The sequence below is a fragment of the Dreissena polymorpha genome, chromosome 10 (genome assembly GCF_020536995.1).
Source record: "Dreissena polymorpha isolate Duluth1 chromosome 10, UMN_Dpol_1.0, whole genome shotgun sequence".
Lineage (NCBI taxonomy): Eukaryota > Metazoa > Mollusca > Bivalvia > Myida > Dreissenidae > Dreissena > Dreissena polymorpha.
This window is the reverse complement of record NC_068364.1, coordinates 46833932-46852401: the sequence shown is the minus strand read 5'-3', so window position 1 is coordinate 46852401 and position 18470 is coordinate 46833932.

Here is an 18470-nt window from a genome sequence, read left to right as displayed (position 1 = left end):
GCCCCCCCAAAAACACTATCCACCCAACACTACCCCCCAAACGCCCCCCCCCCAATCATATCATTTATCCATCACCCATCCACCCATTAACAAATTGAGTTGCAGATAAGAGTTCATTTAGACGAAAAAAAAAGGTTGTAAATAAGTGTCCCATTACATGTCGGTAATTCACAACACTGTTGCACAAGTGTTCTCATGAAAATCCTTTATTACAATCCGCTGCTACTGCTGGTGCCTCGTCTGGGTTTTATCATGCACGTGATTCCAGAAGGATGTTGTTCGTCAGACACTACTCCCTTACCCAACCCTATTGGGCAATAGTCCCGCGATAATATTGTGTGTGATTCAGTAGTGGTGAACAGAGGAAATTATATATTCGTGTTGTTATTTACTGCAAACATGTTTTTGAATATGTAGAATTGTATGTTAAAAGGTATATTTGAATCTTTTTTAGGTTATATATATTTTAATATTTCATTATTACATTACCTTTGGCGTTCGCAATATACTTAGTTATAGAGCTTTGGTTGTTTGTTGTATATAAAGGTCACAGATTTTCTAAACAGGTGCATATTTGAAGCAAATACATTTATCATGGACATTGTAACGTATCCAAGGAGATAACTGCAAACCAGGTATTTTTAAAATGAAGAAATAGTTGTCTTTAAGCATAACAAAATATGCCTTATAAAACGCATTTGTTTTGTCGAACTTAATACAAAATGTACAACATGCATTTCACATAAACGGACAATATCGTATTAAACTTGATCCATCTTTGTGTATATTTTTTTGTTGCTTTGCACACGCTGGCTATGCCACCATTACCGGTATCATTTCTGTATAAATCCAACACTAGTTAAAGGGAGACAACTCCTTTAAGATTTCCTGTGTAGTGCCAGCGCAGTTAATTTTCCGCCAGTTTTATCGTTCGTTTTCGAACACATGTGTAAATAATGATTGCTATTTGATCAGTTGTTATAATTTGCAAGATAAGTGCGATGCAGTATTTAAACACAGTTCCTCTGGACTGGAAAGTACATGAGAGGGATATAATATTAATTGGCACAGTCAGTTTTCAGATGCTCTAAATTGTACATACGTTATATCTCTGAACAGTTTCCACAATATTTAAACGCCATTTTTATAAGCCCTTTAAAAACGGACAGAAATTATGTAAGAACGTTTTGCGGGCAGGCGATAGGACGGCGTCCATGAAAATCGGATTATCGTGAAACTTGACACTAAAGTTTATTTGCATATGCTAGTGATTTTAAATAACCAACCTAATCGCTTAAGGCAATTTTAGTAAAACAAATAGCAAAATTAACATTGTCCTCTCTTCAAATCATATAGTTTAACATTGGATCATCATAAAACTTGATGACTTGACCGTGGGCTTATACTGTCCACCAAGAGTGATAATAAGAAAGACTGCTTGAAACAATTGTATAGAACGGTCCTCAAAATATATATGTTTTCCAAAATATTATTGTCTGCTTCTCATAGGTGGTTTTCTGCTAATCGTTTAAGTTTCCATTAACAATCTGGCTGAAACATTAAATACGGCAAGCATTACTGGAGCTTGTGATTGTTATTGGGGCTTGATAGGTCAAGGGCAAGATCGCTGTTACTAAAAAAATAAACTGGGTTTCCGCTAAATAACTTTAGTTTTACTGGAGGTTTGAATGCACTGTTTGTGTGTAGCTTACGATTAGATCTAGCTTGGGATTGCATATGTAGGTGGTCAGATCATTTTTATGTCGCGTGAACTAAAATAGAACTACGGTTTCAGCTCAATTACTTAGGTTCGGACGTAGGTGTCGACAGGTAAGTGTGTGTATGTAGGTATCTGACTTATAGGCATAGCTTATGATGGCATTTGATGCCAGTCAGATTAATGTCTTTGTCTTCATAAAAGCAAACATAAGAGCAGTTCACGTTAACTAATAACAACTGTTTGATGGGGGCATTGCACTAAATAACTGTTACTTAAATTGCTCAATTGCACGAGTTTTGATGGAGATCTTATACTGAACTATAGTGCGTTGGTATCTTTACTGCAATCCTAACCTGAAAATGCGCATGTATTATTGTAATACAATCATATTTATATGTTATGCGAAAAAGAGATCTGTTTTTATAGCATTGACATGTTTAATTTTGTATTAATGCCTGAGTCATCATCTGTATAACAAATTTATGAATCGGTTGCAGATCAATGTAACCCAGACAATGTAACCCAGACATTTAAACGGGCGTATTTGATGACACTTTTAAAATTTAAAGCATTGTATTCTGCATAATGCTGAGCATAATTTCCTTCGCACGATCAGTTTATATGCGTCTTGATTTGAACATAAAAAATAAATTTTCTTAACCTCCAAAGTTTGACCGTAGGACTTTTTGCTTGAAACTGATGTAAACATCACAATATAGCAATTAAACTTACTGTGAAACCATTATTATTCGTCAGACATTAATTTTCGTCTTTTTCGCCCTTCGACCGATAGACGAATTCAAGATCCTAACGAACAATCATGTCCCATATTTGAGACAAATAAGACTGAATTACCGTAGGCATGAGGCATTTAATGTTACACTTTTTTAATATTCTAATATTGTACTAAAGGTTAATAATTTAGAGGTATAAATAATGCATATTATAACCGATCAAAATTCTATGAGAAATCGCTATAAAGCCTCTACTGCTGCTCACAATAACAGCGCTTTTTAGGTAAAGTAAGATTGCACTATGTCTAAAATAGAGTTCTTCTAAGTGTTAACTTGAACGTTTCACAAATTGACTCTTGGTCATTACGTTCCAAAGTATTAAGCGCGATTATTATAATTATTCTGAATATCATGAAAAAATTTATCTTGTGCTCAAATTACTTTAGATTGAGTCGATGACATTTTTGCAATTACGACTTGCATTTAATCAAACGCTTCTTATCGATTAGCAGATTTATGTGACCCGAAGCGAGTTCGGCCAAACGAACAAAACAACGTGTAAAAATTGTGACCGGGACTTTGAAAACAGTTCCAGCCATCCGATAATTCGAGCCTAGCAAATTCGAGCCATCCGATAGAAATTTATATAAATATAAAGCAATAAAAATCGGTGCTTCGAGGAGAGTTCGAGCCAACCGGAAATTCGAGCCTAGCGAGTTCGATCCATCAGGTTTCGACTGAATATCTCTATGTTGTATCTTTTGCACCTGCAATACGTTTATTTGATAGCGGGCGTCAGTATGAATGTCTTCATGCAAATATACCTTTCGCTGACTCTCGCTGTCTAAACTTTGACTTTCGTCATGCACTTGATTTATTGTTGACGTGTTTTAGATAATAAAACTTTGTGTTTAATTTTCGAATTTGTATTATTATCTTTATTTTAACCTTACAAAATTGCCATGACAACTCAAAACAAGCAAAATACTAAACAAGCAAAATATTATTCCTGTGTGTAAAAACTGTTTGAAAAAAATGGTGTTCTTTTTTTTGCTATTAATTAATCGCAATCGTAACAATTTTACAGTGTTTGTAACGCTTTTGATCGACGATGCAGCAAACACGTTTTTATCGGCCTAGGGTTTTAACTGCTTTGCATATTCAAAAGCGTTCATGGTGTATTGGTTATGAGTAGGCTTTTGATTCTAGAGGTCCCGGGCACGATGTGTTCTTTATTCTTAATTTGAGAATAGGAGAATATGGGGTGATATATAGTTAACTCTACACTTTATCGATGTTCACTTTATGCTTAATTTGAATATTAGAGAATATGGGGTGATATATAATTAACCCTATATCTCATCGATGTTCTAGGTATGCTAAATTTGAATATTAGAGAATATGGGGTGATATATAGTTAACCCTATATCTAATCGATGTTAACTTTATGCTAAGTTTGAATATTAGAGAATATGGGGTGATAAATAGTTAAAACTACATCTCAGCAAAGTATTTCAATTATTTACTGTTTGCAAACATACAATAGCATGGCTAAAAATTAGTTTTAGACAACATGGTTAGCACTGCATTAAGGACAGATATAATATTAACAAATCGATTCTCGTAAGTTTCTCTTAACTGTCATTAAAATAAATCTTTAAGAGATATGTTCACGACGAACAACAATCGAAGAAAACATAATATAAAAAAAACTAATCACCAGCAGTGTATTCAGATTATGCATCTTATGCAATATATCTTATGAAAATCACTATGGCGCAGATTTATGAGAATTAATTGTTTGTTTAATGAGTGGTTTCTTCGGAATGATGGGTGACAAACCACTGAAATGGCGACAACATTCATAGCAACCTATCCCCTAATAATATCACTTCCGTTCTAAACTAAGGCAGTAAGGATCGGATCGAACATAATTATAGAAGGAATTGTTCATTTTGTGGATTATCACGCATGAAGATAAACACTTTATTTCACATATTCATTATACTAAATGTTTTCAGACACGACCGTGTATAAAGGCTATATAAATATATTGTAATAAATCAAAATGACGATTATTATACACGTCTGTTACTTGCAGAGGCGATTACCGGTCAACAATTACGCTTAGTGATCACATTTGGTAAACGTCACAAAGATCTCGATACTACTACAGTAACAGTTGGTAAACACACAAGCTTTAAATGTTTATCTCCAAAATAGTGCCCGATATGGATTTTAACAAGCTTACAAATCAATCACTGCATTAATCAATTATTCTTAATCTGAACATTTCCAACTTTAATGAGGCTGTCATTAAGAAAAATGCGTTTGCTTTGTCGTAAAAAGAAGATAAACTTTTCTAAGAAAAGAGGCACATTTATCTCATTTTGTCCCTTCGGTTTAATCCTGCTTCATCGTCGATGTCGTCAGCGTCATGATGCTGGTGATTATGATGATGATAAGGTTTGTATAACTAGCTCCTTCATAGTATTAAGAGGAATGATAATCCATCCTCTTCCCCTGATCGTGCCACGCATGGATCTTATCAGGCACGTGATTTAAAGATCACCGGCAGCGGTTTTAAAAACCTTAAATATACCAATTTTATGTGAGATTATAATGTTTTAATGCATATCCATGCCATCATTCGATTAAAACCAACGTATTCAGCGAGTATACAGCCAATAACAATGCCGAATTTTCGCACTTCGCGATCGAGTCGATATTTTGTTCAAACCGGAAGTGACGTAGTCAAACACCACTTGAGTTCATAACAAAGGAATCGATATCAGCTGTTGTCATAGTAAAGATTGACATATATATCGAAGGTTTTCTTAGTACACACACATGACGGAGTATCTTGATTGGATAAAGTATTGAATTATGATTTAATCAGATAATTATAAAAAACACATAATGAACAGATACAATTATTACCAGAAATTGATCGATGTTCGAATGCAAGTCCAAACTGACCGTTCAAATCTAACACTTCAACAATGTAGTCAAAACAAATACTGTTGATTTAAAATGGACGAATCTTACGTAAATGTCGCGTCATTTAAACTAGAATTGTCTAGAATGTTTGTTTAATTTCTTTTGCTATTATCCGGACAGGGTCATTTTTTTGAAACCCGATGTTGACCCTGCACACGATTTGTTTTTATGCTTAATTGATCTCGTTGTTGTCGCCATTTACTTCAAAGTGAAAATTATCTCCTTTTTAGTTATTTGTTATATCTATGTTTATAATTTGCCGTAACAATAAGCCGTGATTTCTATAAATATGACGAAATTATATTGTTCTAAACTCTCCACGAGCGAGGTGAACTTATATCATAAAGAACAAATACCATGTCAAAATTTATTTGTTTTGCATTTTATTTCAAATCTAGTTGTCAATACTATCCTGTTGGTGCAGTATGTTGTATATTCTGTTAAAATGAGTATTGCAGACAGATAATCTGCTTGTTTTTTACTGTTTGTGCAGATAAAATTGATAACAGTAGATCACTGATAACATCACTTCAGAAAGAGGACCGACTATTTTATGACACCAGCTTGATTTATGGCAGCTGTAAGATGGTAATACACTAAATTCTGATAACTTGGTGCAATTTCCATGCCTTGCTGGTATGGTTATTTGCATCAGTACAGGCACTTTAGTGACCTACTTATTTTGTCAAGAAATCTCCAAATTGAATTAACTTAATAAATAAAATATGCTTATTTAAGTTTGCACTCATTATAATGATGTCATAAGATGACAGTTAACATCCATGTATTGTCTACTTTTATAAAAATTGCAGCAACAACTTGTATGATAAATATAACTTTGTAGTCATAATAGCATTAAAACATGTTTTTCTTTTGATCCACTCGGTACACAACACCTTTTACACCATTATCCGTGATGTGACAAACATTAAAGTACAACTGATTAATTATCATACCGATTAACTTATACTGATTAATGTTTGGCCATTTTAATTAATGTTCGTTTTGTACAAAACATTTCACACCTCTTACACACAGACATAAAACCCTTGAAAAACACCGACCACAGGTGTAAAAGAGACGTTAATTGCGACAACTGTATATTCAGATAATTAAACAAGACATTATATCTATGATTGATACTTATAAACTATTGATCATTTTAAATCCTTATTTTATTTTTATTTTTTATTTTTTTCGGGGGGGGGGGAGTTGAATTTAACAAATGCGAGTTGACCAAAAACACGTGCGAGTTGACTTAGGTATGAGTTGACCGGCCCACCTGTGTTTTTTGATTTGCCTTTATATCAATCGGCAACTAGAATCAGTATAATTGATAACTACTATTGCACAATGACGACTTCATTTATGAAAACATAATATAATATTATACAATCAAGATACATTTACACTACATACGGAATAATTGGTAAATGACACATGTCGGCAACACATTATTAATATTAATATTAGACAATTTGTTATAAAATAAGGCGTGTTATTTCAAATGTTTTATGCAAAGCTTTGAATATTTGCTGGGCGTAAAATCCACCAGCGTCCCGTCGATTATCCGTCGTAAACTCACGGCTAGAATCCATTTGCGCCCGATACTGTCGCCCGTTGGGAAGCAGAAGAATCCTTTCTTCCAATTTTCAAGACGAGCATTGCATCCAAATGCTGCACACTGCACCATCGTATTATCTGTAGATCCGCAATGGCACATAACAATGCGAATCGTAATCAACTAAACGCAGATAGAAATTCAAAAATGTCAAGTAAATGATGAGCACAGTCCTGTATACAGTGACGTTTTCGCGAAATTTGCGTTACTGTAAATAACAATGGAGGTCGTTCTGGGTCATGCGCAGTGGTGTTCGACTACGTCATTGGGGGAAAATAGCGGCGTAAATTGCCGAACGCATTACGGAAATTACCGATCATCAAAATCATCGTTTTTCAGCTCAATTGTTTTTTTATTGTTTTGTTTTGATTTCAATTTTATAACATTCTATTCCTTTACAAAATATTAGTTTTACGTCAGAATTCTGCCGGTGATCTTTCAGTGAGGAAATTGTGGCAACAGTCTCACTATTATCTGGTCGGCGGCAATTAAGTAATAGCGAACGAGGGAACTTGCATGATCAATTTGGTATTGTATGCAAACATTGTATTAAAACATGTAAAGATTTTTGTTGAAAACATGTATAAAAACTAGTTTTGACTGCATAATTATATTTTTCAAATATTTAATATTTAATTTATCTTTGCCAAGAGAAATCTACTTATGGAACTTAAGTTAGTATTATCTTAATATTGTGCAAAAATGAAGTCCAAAAATTACCACAGATAGTTTAACGTATTAAGGGAGATAATAGCTTGCCATGCTTATATAAAATGACGAAAGAGTTGTTTGCCATTATTTAATGATTATTAAATTAATTACGCTTGTGTTTTGCACTAGTTAAAATATAGCGGACACAGTGTATCAAAGGTATTTCACTTTAAGATCAAGAGCGCATAAAACTTGATCAATCTTTGTTTCTTTATTAGTGCTTTGCACACACTGCCTTTACCTCCATGACCGCTTTAATATTCAGAAGTTTAAAAAGTATACTATTTATTTCAGGACAACACATGTGCCGTTTCCGTGATTAACACAAGCGCAATCAATTTTCTGTAAGTTGAATCCCTTTTTCTAAAAAAACAAATGCTTACAGAATGGTTGCTATTTAATAAGTTTTTATCATTTGTAAAATTGATCGCAGCGTAAACTAGAAGTGGCGCGGCAGAGGCCAACGCGTATCCCCACGCCGCTTAGATGTTATATTGAAAGGCAATTTTTGGTGGGCGAGGCATATGTTGGTGGGGCCCCGGGATGTGTAATGTGGACATGGGTGGTCGAGATAGACCGTGTTGTCTTAAGAGATGTTCAGTATTAATTTGAAGTAAATTGGAGAATAAATGAAGAAGTTATGTTAAAACAAAATTTGTGTACAAACACAAAATTTGGGTAAAAAAATTGTGGGTACGAATAAATAATGCCAAAAAATTTTTTTGTTCGAAACAAAACTTGGGTACGAAAACATTTGGATCGCATTAGGCACTTAAAAACACAGGTGGAAGTAACGTACCCTGGATAGTATTTATTTATTTATTTTTTTTGGAGCCCAGTATATTCAAATAAATATATAAAATCATGTTTAATGAGAAAAAAAATGACAAAGAGCCATGAAAAAAAAATCCCCACCCTCTGATATTGGAATCATAACAAGGTCATTAACTAGAATTTATCATAGACCTGTCTTCGCTGGCCGCAAAAATGTCAAAAGTAGCTTTAATCAAAAGCATCCATTGATCCTCCTATGGGCAATTGGACAACCTTTCAAAAAAAGTTAATTTCAAAAATATCTGTTCAGCCGTTAACTCACAGTCGGTCAAAAAACGAGCAATATTTCGAGTCCGTTTGTCAACCCGAATAAATCTTCTACAGACTTTCAAACAATATTTTTGAGTTTTTGCCCCTTAATCGATAGCTCGCGTCCTATTCCTTTGAAACAACGAAGCGTGTCAAATAATGCATGCATATGCAACCAATTGCCCCTAAACACTAATTCCAAAATGTTATATTTTCTTCGCAACAACTGTTTTAACTCTAAATTTGATTTACTTGAAAACGAAAGAAGCCATCGCTCTTGAACCCGGCTTAGCAGTGAATTACACTGACAGAGCCAGGCACAAAAATATCCAATCAACAACAACAACGATGTTTTAATAAATGTGAATAAATGGAAATTACTTATTATTCTGATTGTATTGGAATAAGTTTTTAGGGGTGTGTGGTTGCATATGCATGCATTATTTGACACGCTTCGTTGTTTCAAAGGAATAGGACGGGAGCTATCGATTAAGGGGCAAAAACTAAAAAATATTGTTTGAAAGTCTGTAGAAGATTTATTCGTGTTGACAAACGGACGCGAAATATTGCTCGGTTTTCGACCGACTGTGAGTTAACGGCTGGACAGATATTTTTGAAGTTAACTTTTTTTGAAAGGTTGTCCAATTGCCCAGAGTAGGATCAAGGGATGCTTTGGAGTAAAGCTATTTTTGACATTTTTGCGGCCCGCGAAGACAGGTCTATAATAAAGTCTAGTTAATGACCTTGTTATGATTCCAATATCAGAGGGTGGGGATTTTTTTTCGTGGCTCTTTGTCAATTTTTTCACATTAAACATGATTTTATATATTAATTTGAATATATTGGGCTCCTAAAAAATATATATATGAAAAATACTATCCTGGGTACGTTACTTCCACCTGTGCTTAAAAATGGGTGAATTAAAAAGTTGCTCCCCTTACTCCGATAGTTTTACATCAGAGCATCATTAAACTACAGTGCGTTGGTATCTTTACTGCAATCCTAACCTGAAATTGCGCATGTATTATTATAATTACCTCATATTAATATGTTATGCGAAAAAGAGATCTGTTTTTATAGCATTGACATGTTTAATTTTGTATTAATGCCTGAGTCCTCATCTGTATAACAAATTTATAAATCGGTTGCAGATCAATGTAATCCAGACAATGTAACCCAGACATTAAAAAGGGCGTATTTTATGACACTTTTAAAATTTAAAGCATTGTATACTGCATAATGCTGAGCATAATTTCCTTCGCACGATCAATTTATATGCGTCTTGATTTAAACATATAAAATAAATTTTCTTAACCTCCAAAGTTTGACCGTAGGACATTTACTTGAAACGGATGTAAACATCACAATATTGCAATTAAACTTAATCCTTTTTAGTTCACAACCTCTCGATCACCACGACCAAGATTATTCCTTTTCATATGAACTATTTACATATACATGCACATGTAGATACCCTGAGTTCTTTAATAATAATATTTCGAATATTATTTGTTTCATTCGTGCATGACTTTCATAAAATGATATCACTCTTGATATAAACGGTTACGTGCTTTGTGTTTAAACTTATTTATTAAGAAAACACACATTCACTTTTCTTCAAAAGCAGTTACTGGTACACTGAAGTAGATAAATAAATAATCAATCACTAGGAGGGATTACTTATCAAACAAACAGAGTCGACTCGTGACGGGATATCTCTACTTTATAACCAGATATTAAATAAATAAACTGAATCTAAACGTATTTGAACATAATATATTGACTACATATATCGCTCATTTTATATTTAAAGCGACGGCATTTGTATTTTATGGAAGATATGTTTGTTTTTTCAACAAGTGATTGTAAAACGCAATCGTTCATTACACTCATAGCCACAAGTACCATAATCGTTCTGCTTGGCATGGGGAAATGAGCGCCTTTCTCCCACAGACAATCTCCAGTTGTTTAGTAATTCATAAATGAAATTTCTCCATCTGCAAACCGTATACTTCGCATTTTATAGACAGGTATTTACGATCTTTCTAAAGATGCTTTGTTTGATTGATAAATAACACACATTAAAAAAGGTTCCGTCGAAATGATTCCAAAAGAGAAACACATTTTCAGTATTTTACGCTTGTTTCTACATTTTAATTGCACTTCGCGTATTAATATCAAATAAACGTTCCCTTTAAGGCAACTATTACTATTCAATGCACAATTGTTAACACGACCCAAAGACACGATGCTTAGTCTTGCAACATATACAGATAAACGTGTCGGTTTCGTAAAAAAATAAGTCGTTATGTATTTTATTGAAATCGTTTGAATAACTGTACACAAAAAATAATCCATTGATTGTATGTTGTTTGTCAGGTTCATATTGTTACATGGGCTCTAGATATAGAAAATAGAATGTTTATCATACAAACGCAAAAACTTACCGAAACAATCGCTTTCAACTATATGTTATAGTAACACGTGTACAAAATGGTATGAGCTTTCATTCAGATTACCAATAATACCTATTAATATGCTGTTCTGCACATCAATACAAACTGCACCTACAAAACATTCATTTGGTTTTAAGCTTCTTTTTTTCTTCAAGCACACAATATAATTTTCTCAATTAAGTTTACAGTAATTGAAAAAAATGGCCTTATATAATTGTTTATGCATATTAGATAATGATAAACGATACCAAACCGAGATATGTGGATTCATGACAGAGCCGATGCAGTTCGTTTTAACGTATTTGACTTCGTAACGTTACACTTTTATAATATTCTAATATTGTACTAAAGGTTAATAATTTAGAGGTATAAATAATGCATATTATGACCGATCAAAATTCTATGAGAAATCGCTATAAAGCCTCTACTGCTGCTCACAATAACAGCGCTATTTAGGTAAAGTAAAATTGCGCTATGTCTAAAATACAATTCTTCTAAGTGTTAACTTGAACGTTTCACAAATTGACTCTTGGTCTTTACGTGCCAAAGTATTAAGCGCGATTATTATAATTATTCTGAATATCATTTAAAAGGTATCTTGTGCTCAAATCAACTATAGATTGAGTCGATGACATTTTTGCATTTACGACTTGCATTTAATCAAGCGCTCCTTATCGATAAACAGATTTATGTAACCCGAAGCGAGTTCACGCCAAACGAACAAAACAACATGTAAAAATTGTGACCGGGACTTTGAAAACAGTTCCAGCCATCCGATAATTCGAGCCTAGAAAATTCGAGCCATCCGACATAAAAAATCAGTGCTTCGAGGAGAGTTCGAGCCAACCGGAAATTCGAGCCTAGCGAGTTCGATCCATCAGGTTTCGACTGAATATCTCTATGTTGTATCTTTTGCACCTGCGATACGTTTATTTGATAGCGGGCGTCAGCATGAATGTCTTCATGCATGTGACCTTTGGCTGACTCTCGCTGTCTAAACTTTGACTTTCGTCATGCACTTGATTTATAGTTGACGTATTATACAAAATAAAACTTTGTGTTTAATTTTCGAATTTGTATTATTATCTTTATTTTAACCTTACAAAATTGCCATGACATCTCAAAACAAGCAAAATACTAAACAAGCAAAATACTATTTCTGTGCGAAAAAGCTGTTTGAAAAAAATGGTGTTCTTTCTTTGCTAATAATTAATCGCAATCGTAACAATTTTACAGTGTTTGTAACGCTTTTGATCGACGATGCAGCAAACACGTTTTTATCGGCCTAGGGTTTTAACTGCTTTGCATATTCAAAGCGTTCATGGTGTATTGGTAATGAGTAGGCTTTTGATTCTAGAGGTCCCGGGCACGATGTGTTCTTTATTCTTAATTTGAGAATAGGAGAATATGTGGTGATATATAGTTAACTCTACACTTTATCGATGTTCACTTTATGCTTAATTTGAATATTAGAGAATATAGGGTGATATATAATTAACCCTATATTTCATCGATGTTCTCTGTATGCTAAATTTGAATATTAGAGAATATGGGGTGATATATAGTTAACCCTATATCTAATCGATGTTAACTTCATGCTAAGTTTGAATATTAGAGAATATGGGGTGATAAATAGTTAAAACTACACCTCAGCAAAGTATTTCAATTATTTACTGTTTGCAAACATACAATAGCATGGCTAAAAATTAGTTTTAGACAACATGGTTAGCACTGCATTAAGGACAGATATAATATTAACAAATCGATTCTCGTAAGTTTCTCTTAACTGTCATTAAAATAAATCTTTAAGAGATATGTTCACGACGAACAACAATCGAAGAAAACATAATATAAAAAAAACTAATCACCAGCAGTGTATTCAGATTATGCATCTTATGCAATATATCTTATGAAAATCACTATGGCGCAGATTTATGAGAATTAATTGTTTGTTTAATGAGTGGTTTCTTCGGAATGATGGGTGACAAACCACTGAAATGGCGACAACATTCATAGCAACCTATCCCCTAATAATATCACTTCCGTTCTAAACTAAGGCAGTAAGGATCGGATCGAACATAATTATAGAAGGAATTGTTCATTTTGTGGATTATCACAGATGAAGATAAACACTTTATTTCACATATTCATAATACTAAAAATTTTCAGACACGACCGTGTATAAAGGCTATATAAATATATTGTAATAAATCAAAATGACGATTATGATACACGTCTGTTACTTGCAGAGGCGATTACCGGTCAACAATTACGCTTAGTGATCACATTTGGTAAACGTCACAAAGATCTCGATAATACTACAGTAACAGTTGGTAAACACACAAGCTTTAAATGTTCATATCCAAAATAGTGCCCGATTTGGGTTTTAACAAGCTTACAAATCAATCCTTGAATTAATCGATTATTCTTAATCTGACCATTTCCAACTTTAATGAGGCTGTCATTAAGAAAAATGCGTTTGCTTTGTCGTAAAAAGAAGATAAACTTTGCTAAGAAAAGAGGCACATTTACCTCATTTTGTCCCTTCGGTTTAATCCTGCTTCATCGTCGATGTCGTCAGCGTCATGATGCTGGTGATTATGATGATGATAAGGTTTGTATAACTAGCTCCTTAATAGTATTAAGAGGAATGATAATCCATCCTCTTCCCCTGATGGTGCCACGCATGGATCTTATCAGGCACGTGATTTAAAGATCACCGGCAGCGGTTTTAAAAACCTTAAATATACCAATTTTATGTGAGATTATAATGTTTTAATGCATATCCATGCCATCATTCGATTTAAACCAACGTATTCAGCGAGTAAACAGCCGATAACAATGCCGAATTTTCGCACTTCGCGATCGAGTCGATATTTTGTTCAAACCGGAAGTGACGTAGTCAAACACCACTTGAGTTCATAAGAAAGGAATCGATATCAGCTGTTGTCATAGTAAAGATCGACATATATATCGAAGGTTTTCTTAGTACACACACATGACGGCGTATCTTGATTGTATTAAGTATTGAATTGTGATAGTATCAGACAATTATAAATAGCACATAATGAACAGATACAATTATTACCAGAAATTGATCGATGTTCGAATGCAAGTCCAAACTGACCATTCAAATGTAACACTTCAACAATGTAGTCAAAACAAATACTGTTGATTTAAAATGGACGAATCTTACGTAAATGTCGCGTCATTTAAACTAGAATTGTCTAGAATATTTGTTTAATTTCTTTTGCTATTATCCGGACTGTGCCATTTTTTTAAACCCGATGTTAACCCTGCATACGATTCGTATTTATGCTTAATTGATCTCGTTGTTGTCGCCAATTACTTCAAAGTGAAAATTATTTCCTTGGTAATTCTTTGTTATATCTATGTTTATAATTTGCCGTAACAATAAGCCGTGATTTCTATAAATATGACGAAATTATATTGTTCTAAACTCTCCACGAGCGAGGTGAACTTATATCATAAAGAACAAATACCATGTCAAAATTTATTTATTTTGCATTTTATTTCAAATCTAGTTGCCAATTCTATCCTGCCGGTGCAGTATGTTGTATATTCTGTTAAAATGCGTTTTGCAGACAGATAATCTGCTTATTATTTTACTGTTTGTGCGGATGAAATTGATAACAGTAGATCACTGATAACATGACTTCAGAAAGAGGACCGACTATTTTATGACACCAGCTTGATTTATGGGAGCTGTAAGATGGTTATACACTAAATTCTGCTAACTTGGTGCAATTTCCATGCCTTGTTGGTATGGTTATTTGCATCAGTACAGGCACTTTAGTGACCTACTTATTTTGTCAAGAAACCTCAAAATTGAATTAACTTAATGAATAAAATATGCTTATTTAAGTTTGCACTAATTATAATAATGTCATAAGATGACAGTTAACATCCATGTATTGTCTACTTTTATAAAAATTGCAACAAAAACTTGTATGATAAATATAACTTTGTAGTCATGATAGCATTAAACATGTTTTTCTTTTGATCCACTCGGTACACAACACCTTTTACACCATTATCCGTGATGTGACAAACATTAAAGTACAACTGATTAATTATCATACCAATTAACTTATATTGATTAATGTTTGGCCATTTTAATTATTGTTCGTTTTATACAAAACATTTCACACCTCTTACACACAGACCATAAAAGCCTTGAAAAACACCGACCACAAGTGTAAAAGAGACGTTAATTGCGACAACCGTATATTCAGATAATTAAACAAGACATTATATCTATGATTAATACTTATTAACTATTGATCATTTAATATCCTTATTTATTTTTTATATTTTTTTTTTGGGGGGGGGGAGTTGAATTTAACAAATGCGAGTTGACCAAAAAACACGTGCGAGTTGATTTAGGTATGAGTTGACCGGCCCACATGTGTTTTTTGATTTGCCTTTATAGCAATTGGCAACTAGAATCAGTATAATTGATAACTACTATTGCACAATGACGACTTCATTTATGAAAACAGATAATATTATACAATCAAGACACATTAACACTACATACGGAATAATTGGTAAATGACACATGTCGGCAACACATTATTAATGGAAGTTTTAATAGACAATTTGTTATAAAATAAGGCGTATTAGCTGGGCGTAAAGTCCACCAGCGTCCCGTCGATTATCCGTCGTAAACTCACGGCTTGAATCCATTTGCGCCCGATACTGTCGCCCGCTGGGAAGCAGAAGAATCCTTTCTTCCAATTTTCAAGACGAGCATTGCATCCAAATGCTGCACACTGCACCATCGTACTATCTGTAGATCCGCAATGGCACTTAACAATACGAATCGTAATCAACTAAACGCAGATAGAAAATTCAAAAATGTCAAGTAAATGATGAGCACAGTCCTGTATACAGTGACGAAATTTGCGTTACTGTAAATAACAATGGAGGTCGTTCTGGGTCATGCGCAGTGGTGTTCGACTACGTAATCGCGGGAAAATAGCGGCGTAAATTGCCGAACGCATTACGGAAATTATCGATCATCAAAATCATCGTTTTTTCAGCTCTAAATATTTTTTTTATTGTTTTGTTTTGATTTCAATGTTATAACATTGTATTCCTTTACACAATATTACTTTTACGTCAGAATTCTGCCGGTGATCTTTCAGTAAGGAAATTGTGGCAACAGTCTCACTATTATTTGGTCGGCGGCAATTAAGTAATAGCGAACGAAGGAACTTGCATGATCAATTTGGGATTGTATGCAAACATTGTATTAAAATATGTAAAGATTTTTGTTGAAGACATGTATAAAAACTAGTTTTGACTACATAATTATATTTTTATATTTAATATTTAATTTATCTTTGCCAAGAGAAATCTACTTATGGAGCTCAAGTTAGTATTATCTTAATATTTTGCAAAAATGAAGTCCAAAAATTACCACAGATAATTTAACGTATCAAGGGAGATAATAGCTTGCCATGCTTTAATAAATGACGAAAGAGTTATTTGCCATTATTTAATGATTATTAAATTAATTACGCTTGTGTTTTGCACTAGTTAAAATATAGCGGACACAGTGTATCAAAGGTATTTCACTTTAAGATCAAGAGCGCATAAAACTTGATCAATCTTTGTTTCTTTATTAGTGCTTTGCACACACTGCCTTTACCTCCATGACCGCTTTAATATTCAGAAGTTTAAAAAGTATACTATTTATTTCAGGACAACACATGTGCCGTTTCCGTGATTAACACAAGCGCAATCAATTTTCTGTAAGTTGAATCCCTCTTTCTAAAAAACAAATGCTTACAGAATGGCTGCTATTTAATAAGTTTTTATCATTTGTGAAATTGATGGCAGCGTAAACTAGAAGTGGCGCGGCAGAGGCCAACGCGTATCCCCACGCCGCTTAGATGTTATATTGAAAGGCAATTTTGGGTGGGCGAGGCCTATGTTGGTGGGGCCCCGGGGTGTGTAATGTGGACATGGGTGGTCGAGGTAGACCGTGTTGTCTTAAGAGATGTTCAGTATTAATTTGAAGTAAATTGGTGAATAAATGAAGAAGTTATGTTAAAACAAAATTTGTGTACGAACACACAATTTGGGTAAAAAAATTGTGGGTACGAATAAATTATGCCAAACAAAATTTTTGGTTCGAAACAAAACTTGGGTACGAAAACATTTGGGCACGAAAAAAAATTTTGGTAAGAAAAAAAATTTGGGGTACGAAAAAAAAATGTTGGTACGAAAAAGTTTGGGTACGAAAGAAAATTCTGGTACGAAAAAAAATTTAGTACGAAAAGATTTTGGTACTTAAAATTTGGGTTCGAAAAAATATGGTTACGAAAAATACGAACAGGTACGAACAAAATTTTTGTTTACGAAAACAAATTTGGGTACGATAACAAAGTTGAGTACGAAAAAAATTGTATACGAAAAAAAATGGGCACGAAAATAAATATGGGCAAGAACAAAATTTGTGTACGAAAAAAATTGGCTACGAACAAAAAATTGTGATGAACATTTTTAGGTACGAAACAAAATTTGGGGGTACCGGGAAGAAGTACCCGTGGACCTCTCGATAAATTTGAAAGAGGACGGGAACCAAGCTGCCTTTACCTTTATCAATGGCCCTGAGGTGGGAAATGTGGACATGGATGGTCAAGGTCAACCGTGTTGTCATAAGAGATGTTCAGTATTAATTTGAAGTCAATTGGTGAATAAATGAAGAAGTTATGTTAAAACACAATTTTTGGTGGGCGTGGTTGTCCACTATCTCCTCCTACACAAGTAGCACTAGAACCTTGAAACTTACACACATGGTTGCTATGAGCATATGTGCGACTGTTCACTATTTTGAAATTTGATCTGACCCCTGGGTTAAAAGTTATTATCATGTGCGTCGCATGTTGTTAATAAAATAAGATAATTTTTTTTTTAAGTTTTGGGTGGCCGTGGTTCTCCACAATCACCTCCTACACTATTAGCACTAGAACCTTGAAACTTACACACATAGTCGCTATGAGCATATATGCGACGGTGCACTATTTGGAGTTTTGATCTGACACCTGGGTCGGAAGTTATTATCATGCGCGTCGCATGTTGTTTGTAAAATGATTTTTTTACCCATTTTACCC